Raw genomic sequence first — 7,997 nt, forward strand, 5'->3', positions numbered from 1 at the left:
TGCCTGCACCCTGCCTGACACTGGCAGTTAAGCAGCCTGGAGAGCAGGAACGGTGCAGCTGCAGGAACATCCCCTGTGAGAGCAGAGCTCCCCCACCCACACCCTGCCCCACTACCTGATCTCCAGCACCAGGCCCAGGAAAGGGTCAGAGGTCTCCCAGATGCTCTTGCACGCCGAGAACTTCACTGCAAAAGCAAGAGCAGTAAGCACACCCTGGCACAACACCTGCACCCAACACCACCCCAGCACAGCACAGGCAGCTGCCGTGTTCCCCCTCTCCAGCTTTGGGCTCTGGGATGTCGGCACCAGGATTCACAGCGTGCAATTCCACTGTGTGCTGGGACAGCAAGTGCTGGTACATAACTGCCAACATGGGTTCCTCAGCTGGTGGCAAAGAGCTGGGGGCCCCCAGCCAGCAGCCTTTTCCATCACTACAACACACGCCACAACCCACAGGAACCACAAGACTGACCAGCTGCACCTCTGGGTAAGTTACACACACTCAGCAGTTTTCCCAAAAGATTTTTACTGCAAGGCTCTCAGGGAAACCGCTGCCCTGAGAGTCACAGGCCCAGGACCTGGCAGCCAGCGCTCACCATGGACCACAGGGATCTGCCAAGGACTTGGTGAACCAGCATGGTGGCCTGGGTCTGGTGATCCAACCTGGCGATAGCAGCACCAGAGCTCACACTGCCCCTCCGCAATGGCCACCCCTGTCACCCACCGCTGTGTCCTCAGGATCCAAACCCATCCCAGCGGCAGCTCCTCTCTCCCTTCCCGTCAGGAGCAGCTTGCCAACATTTATCCAGCACTTGCAGTGGCCACTAAGCAGGCCTGGAGCTGTCGGGAGAAAGGACTCCCTGGAGCTCACCCAGCTCTAAACTCAGCCCCAACCTGCCGCTGGCTCGGCAGCCGGCACTGCGAGCAGCGCAGAGATGGAGCAGTTGGCAAAGAGCTTTGCAAGGCAGAGCCCTCTGGGGCACAGCACTGAGGCGGACCCACTTCCCCTCTGCGTGACCCAGCGTCAGCCAAGAAAGTAGCAAGCTAAATTTCACAGGAACAGAAAATGAACATGGAAACGCTCATTTGTTCCAAGGACGTACCTGTGGGATCGCCCCGAGGCTCACGGACAGACTCAAGTCAAGAAGTCAAGTAGCCGCTGCCTACAGGGACGGCTGGAATCAAGGAGAAAGGAAAAGCGTTTCCATATCACGTTGTGTTCTACCTTGTCCTCAGTGACCTGCAGTGCCTGGACGGGGGTCGGGCAACAACACGGGACCCAGACGCATGCTGAAATTGCCAAAGCCGCAGAGGGGCTGCAGAGCCCTTGGCTGGGACCTGGCAGCTTCCAAACTACTGTGACCAGGCCACATGCAACACCCCTCAAGGACCAGATGGACAAACATGGCGCCTCTCAGGGCCTTCTGACCAGGACACCTCTCACACACACAAAAGAAAACCCACACTAAGGTGGGAGCATGGAGCACCAGGGCAAAAAATGATCAGCCATGTTTCTTCTAAAGAAGAGCCTGCTGGCTACTGCAAGGTGCAACTATTGCAGGAAAATGTTAACAAATAATAAACCAAATATTAGCAAATGCAGAAGGCCAGTGACCAATGAAGACTGAACACTTACCCCTGGGATTGCCCCCAGGCTCAGGAACAGGATTACACCAAGAGGCTTGATCACCATGGACTGCAGGAACCAAACAGGGAGTCAAACACGGGTGAGGAGCTTCCATGGCATGTTGTGATCTCCTTCTTCCTCAGTCACCTGCAGTGATGGGAGGGGGTGAGGCAATGACACAGGACACATACAAAGGTGTACGTTCCCACAGCTAGAAATGGAACATGGGTGACCTTTTTGCTGAGACCTAGCAGGTTTGCAGCAAATGAATATTCTTTACTTGTCTGTGTAACACCACCAAGGCTCAAAAAGCTTTTGAAAAGCCTCTGAGATGATCCTGGGTACAATCACATGTGAATAACCTATTAAAACGTGAGTGTTTATTCCCTCAAGCAGACAGACAGTGCCAACGTACCTCTGGGACAGCCCAAGGCTCATAACCAGGATCCAGCTGAGAAGCTCGATCAGCTCTGCCAATGCCATGGCCTGGAGTCAAGCACAGAGCAGAGAGGTTTCCAGGCTCACAGAACAATACTCCTGCATTTCGTGTGAAAGAGGACATAAAGAAGAGAGAAAAACAAAACAAAACACAGCACAACATATTTAGGACAACAATGCCCATATATTGCAGAGAAATAGCCGTATTTGGGAAAAAACTGGCAAAATGACAAAATATTCCAAATATTTGGGGGCTAAATTGGCCACTACAGACAAAAATATCTGAGTATTTGGGCAAAAAGTGGCCAAAAGAGGCAAAAACATCCACGTTTGGGTGCCAAACTGTCAGCAAAGGTGAAAACATCTCATATTTGAGATTACAGCGCCTCCATTAGGGGAAAAAAAGCACCTGAACATATCTGGTAAAAAGCCAGAAATAATAAAGCACCACTAGATTTGGATCAAAACTGGCCAAAAAGAGGTATAGCATCCCCAGATTTGGGGTGAAATTGGACCAAAAAGTCAAAGTATGCCCAGATTTGGGTAAAAAATGGCCAAAAGTGGCCCAAACACCCCCAGATTTGGGTAGAAACTGGACTGCCGAGCCAAAGAACTCCCGGATCTAGGCAGAAACGACCCCAAAGGGCACAAATGTGCCCAGATTGAGCTCAAAACTGGCCCAAAGGGCCAAAGCAATCCCAGCTTGGATTTGAAACAGGCCCAAAGGCTCCAAGCGTGCCCTGGGATGGGGCCGTGTGGCACGAGGCTGGGGGGCAGCGAGGGCCCCACAGGGACTCAGTGCTGGTTTCTGCCCCTGGGCCACCACTCCCAGCCCCTGCTTGCCCAGAACTTGCCCCTGAAGCAGCCGCAGCCCCTCTCCCCTCCCTGCGGGGCGTCTGCCCCCTGCCCACACCCTGGTGCTGCCTGGCTCGCCCTGCCCGGCCCAGCCCGGCTGCTCTCCCGGCCCCAGCCCCAGCCCTGGCCCCACTGCTGCCCTGCTGAGCTGCTCGGGGCTGGGTGCTGCCCCTGCCCGCCCACCTGCTCCCTGCGCTCGGCTGGAGCAGCCTGGGCGTCCTGGGCTGGCAGGGACACCAGGAGGAGGAGGAGGGTGAGGACCATGGCCCCCACGCTCGCACCAAGATGCTGCTGCTGCTGCTGCCAAGACACAGCACAGCACGTCACCGTGGGGCTGTGACCTCATAGTCACATTGGAATCATCACATCTGCACACTACTGCATGGCCTTGTTCTGCACGAGCAGGGAAGGAACAGAAGTGGAGAAGGGTGCACCTATTTGGGAGGCAGCGCTGCCTATGGGAGTGCACAGGCTCTCACTTCTTGCTTCCCAGAAATCAATCAATCAATCAATCAATACCAAAAGCTCCATATTAAGACTAAATTAGAAAAAAAAGCCAACTTCAAGGGTCTTTCCTTGTAACTATTTTTGTCAGGCAGCTCTCTAGGAAGAAACGAGCTTTACCTGCTGGTTTTACCACAGCTTCAATGCCTTTAAAGCCACCACTTCTTACCTCTGCTGCTCCAACACAGCCTCACAGCCCAGCAAAATCATAGTGCAGGCAGAAACCTTCACCATACCAAGAGGGAGAGTCAGGAATACGTTACTCTCAAAAGCAGACACTGTCAACCACTCTTGCTCTCGCTTACCAAATTCAGACAGTGTTAGAAAACAACAAGGAAGCGAGATTCTTATTTTATGGACCCCATTATATAGACCATTCGACATCAAGTCCAAACAGAGTCTGAAACTCCAAATAAGAAACATCATCTTAAAATTTCTAGGAAAATGAAGGGCTTTGAAGTGGCAACACCATAAAATGTTCATAAAAGCGCTGCCATGCAAGTCCCCAGCCCTGATCACAGACCACCTGCCCTGGTACCTAAGGCAGTGATGTTCTCAGCTGATTCGCAGCTACTGATGTCTGGGAAACAGCACAAAGTCTCATGTTTTTTAGTGCCAAACGTGTAGTTTAGAACTGAAAGAGGGAAGAAAACCATCTACGGTCAGTCTGGTTTCATTCGAGGCCATCAGGACAAGTTGAGTTCACATTCACCAGGAACCACAGCAGGTCCCACCCGTCCCTGCAGACCCCAACAGCGCTCCTGTGCAGGGTCCCGAGGAGCAGTAAGCACAGAACAAGAAACCTCCCTTCCAAAGAAGCCCCCAGCTGGCTCTTGAACCAAGCTGCACAGAGCAGCAGCTGAGAACAACCTCTGCCACATCTGCACCCGGCTCTGCCGTCTGCACAAGGAGACCAGCTCCTAAATGATCCCCAGCCCTACAGACACAGATCTTCCCCAGGGCAGGGATGAGGAAACACCAGAGTGCACGGACACCTGGTCATTCAGTTGAAGCTGCTGGGGAGAAGGACAGAGGACTAGAAAGAGACAAATGAGACAAGAGAGAAGACAGAGGAGCCCAGAGAGAAAGAAACACACAGGGAAAAGGATGGAGAGATGGAGAGATCAAGGCAGAAAGGGACAAGGAGTCGTGATTAGACAAGGAGGAAGAAACAGCAGGGCTGAGGAGCAGGACAGAGGGATGGGGAGTGGGGAGGAGGAGAAGCAGGAAGGGGGTAGAGAAAGACAGGGAGGGGGATGTACAGATGGAGAGACAAAAAGAAAGGCAGGGAACAGAACAAAGGGACTGAGAAACAAAGCAAAGTTCAGATCAAAATGAAGAGACTGGAAAGGGAAAACATGCAGCAATGAGCTGGAGGAAGAGGAAAAGGGCTGAGGAGCAGGAAAGAGGAAGAGAAGACAAAGAAAAGGCAGAGCCAGCTGGACAGGGGAGATATAGTGAGAAGGGATGGGGCCGGGAACAGGCAAGGAAGACAGAAAGACAAACGGGACAGAAAGACATCAAGAAGGAAAAGGGGCAGTAATCTGGACAGAGATGGAGAAAGAAGCAGCAGGGAAAGGGAAGACAGAAAGAAAGAAAGAAAGAGAGAAAGAGAGAGAGAAAGAGAAAGAGAGAAAGAGAGAAAGAAAGAGAGAAAGAAAGAGAGAAAGAAAGACAGAAAGAAAGACAGAAAGAAAGAAAAACAGAAAGACAAAAAGAAAGAAAGAAAGAAAGACAAAAAGAAAGAAAGCAAGCAAGCAAGCGGCCGCCGACGGCTCCGGGCCGGGAGGGGGAGCGGGGCCCGGTGGCGCGCGGACGGGATTGGCTCCTGCGCGGGATGGGCGGGGCGGGAGCGCGTGCCGGCCGAGGAGCGCGTGCCGGCCGAGGAGCGCGTGCCGGCCGAGGAGCGCGTGCCGGCCGAGGAGCGCGTGCCGGCCGAGGAGCGCGTGCCGGCCGAGGAGCGCGTGCCGGCCGAGGAGCGCGTGCCGGCCGAGGAGCGCGTGCCGGCGGTGCGGCGGCGGGAGCAGCGCGCGAGGAGCGGCGGGGCCGGCGGTGAGCGAGGGGCGGGCGGACAGCGGGGAGACTGGACGGGGCCGCCCCGGTCCCGGCTGAGGGGGGAGGCTGGAGGGGGAGGGACGGGCTGGGTTCGGCAGGAGGAAGGCGAGGGGCAGCCAGCCGCAAGAGCGCGGCCCCGGGCCGGGCCGAGAAAGGGGCGAGGGGGAAACACGCGGGCGGCTGTGAGGGAAGGGAGCCCCGGGCTGAGCGCTGCGCGGGGCTCGGGCGGGGCCGTGGGGCGGAGGGGGGAGCCCGTGGTGCCGCAGGGCAGAGGGAGGAAAGCGAGCGGGAGGGGGCAGCGCCGGGTCGGGAGCGGCGCAGGCGGGGCCGGGGCCGCCGTGGGGGCGCCAGGGGGCGCGAGGGGCGGGGGCGGCGCTGCCGCGGGGAGGGGCCGGGAACGGGGGGAGCGGCGGGAGCGGCGGAGGAGCCTGAGGGCGGGACGGCGCGGAAGGAGCTTGGGCGGGAAAGGCTGAGGGAGCTCAGGGAGGGGGTGACATCGGGGAGGCTTTGGCGGGAAAGGCTGAGGGACCTCAGGGAGGGGGGACATCGGGGAGGCTTTGGCGGGAAAGGCTGAGGGACCTCAGGGAGGGGGTGACGTCGGGGAGGCTTTGGCGGGAAAGGCTGAGGGACCTCAGGGAGGGGGGACATCGGGGAGGCTTTGGCGGGAAAGGCTGAGGGACCTCAGGGAGGAGATGGCTCCTCAGGGAGGAGATTCCTTCCTCTGAGGAAGGAATGGAAACGAACACACACACACACAAAAAAACCAAACAAACAAAACTTGTAATGGTGCTTTTTTATTTTCCAAAACTAATTTGATTTTCAGATATTATATACCCTTGCAAATGATTTCTGCAGCGTTTCTGCTCTGTGGATCCCAGCAGCCTGAATCACCACTTGTGCCATCATCTTTCCTGCAACACGAAGATCCGTAACATGGCAGCTCAAAAAGTCCCATGGCAACACTATTCAAATGCCAATACAATTCCTTTCTTTGCTCTGAACTCACTGCGGTAGCAGATCCTACACCACTGATTTACCACGGTACATTTTGAACCTTCATAGAGATTACTGAGCACTGCAAGGACACTCGTGTATGTACTTACTCTAATGAACAAATAGTAGAGAAAATGTTTTCACTCACTGTTACTAGGTGGCAGGAAAAGTCCGTTTGTATTTCGAGGTTTGCTGTGATGGAAGGCACAACTGATCCTTGAACAGCCTGAGGGCTGTTTTTCCCAGAAACAGGAGATGTGGCTGTGCTTCTGCTGCAGGAGAGAAGAGCTGTCATCTATTGTAAGCAGAACAGTAAAAATGGACTCAATGGAGCAGCTCTTGGAACTGCTCTGAGCACGCGCAGTGTTCTCTGGTGGTCGTTCAGGGGGTCTGCAGGATGAAGTAAGGAGTCTTCTTCACTCGTGTCCTTTTCGCCTCTTGTCACAGCACATGCGCGCTATCCATATGCTCATTATAGAATCCTGTGAGACTCTTGGATGCACATCCTACACTTTCAAGATCACAGAATCACAGAATCGACTGGGTTGGAAAAGACCTCAGAGATCATCGAGTCCAACCCTTGGTCCAACTCTAGTCCGTTTACTAGATCATGGCAGTAAGTGCCATGTCCAATCTCAGTTTAAAAACCTCTAGGGACGGCGAGTCCACTACCTCCCTGGGCAGCCATTCCAATGCCTGATCACTCTCTCTGTAAAGAATTTCTTTCTAATATCCAGCCTAAATTTCCCCTGGTAGAGTTTAAGCCCATGCCCTCTTGTCTTATTGCTAACTGCCTGGGAGAAGAGACCAATCCCCACCTGGCTATAACTTCCCTTCAGGTAGTTATAGGGAGTGATGAGGTCACCTCTAAGCCTCCTCTTCTCTAGACTAAACAAGCCCAGCTCCCTCAGCCTCTCCTCATAGGTCTTATGTTCCAGTCCCTTCACCAGTCGTGTTGCTCTTCTCTGGACCCGCTCCAGCACTTCAGTATCTTTCCTGATCTGAGTGGCCCAGAACTGAACACAATACTCCAGGTGTGGCCTCACCAATGCAGAGTACAGGGGAAGGATCACTGCCCTTGTCCTGCTGACCACGCTGTTTTTGATACAGGACAGGATACCGTTGGCCTTCTTGGCCACCTGGGCACACTGTTGGCTCATGTTGAGCTTCCTGTCAATTAGTACCCCCAGGTCCCTTTCTGTCTGACTGCTCTCCAGCCACTCTGTGCCCAGCCTGTAGCGCTGCAGGGGGTTGTTGTGACCAAAGTGCAGCACCCGGCATTTGGCCTTATTGAACTTCATCCCATTGGAATCAGCCCATTTTTCCAGTCTATCCAGATCCCTCTGCAGAGCCCTCCTGCCTTCCAGCAGGTCGACACTCCCTCCCAGCTTGGTGTCATCAGCAAATTTGCTGATGATGGTCTCAATCCCCTCATCTAAATCATCAATAAAGATGTTAAACAGGACTGGACCCAACACTGACCCCTGGGGAACACCACTAGTGACTGGCCGCCAGCTGGATGCAG

At 54.5% G+C, this 7,997-nt stretch overlaps 1 long non-coding RNA gene across 1 annotated transcript; it reads right to left on the minus strand.

Annotated features, from left to right (window-relative positions):
* Positions 1-785: 785 nt before the first annotated feature.
* On the minus strand, positions 786-2,254 carry LOC135577611 (uncharacterized). The gene is made up of 3 exons (XR_010469328.1): positions 2,043-2,254; positions 1,637-1,774; positions 786-1,175 (listed from the first exon to the last, which is right to left on the minus strand). It is a non-coding gene; the product is annotated as an uncharacterized LOC135577611 (long non-coding RNA).
* Positions 2,255-7,997: the final 5,743 nt, after the last annotated feature.

This window comes from Columba livia, unplaced genomic scaffold (assembly GCF_036013475.1).
Source record: "Columba livia isolate bColLiv1 breed racing homer unplaced genomic scaffold, bColLiv1.pat.W.v2 Scaffold_127, whole genome shotgun sequence".
NCBI classification, from domain to species: domain Eukaryota; kingdom Metazoa; phylum Chordata; class Aves; order Columbiformes; family Columbidae; genus Columba; species Columba livia.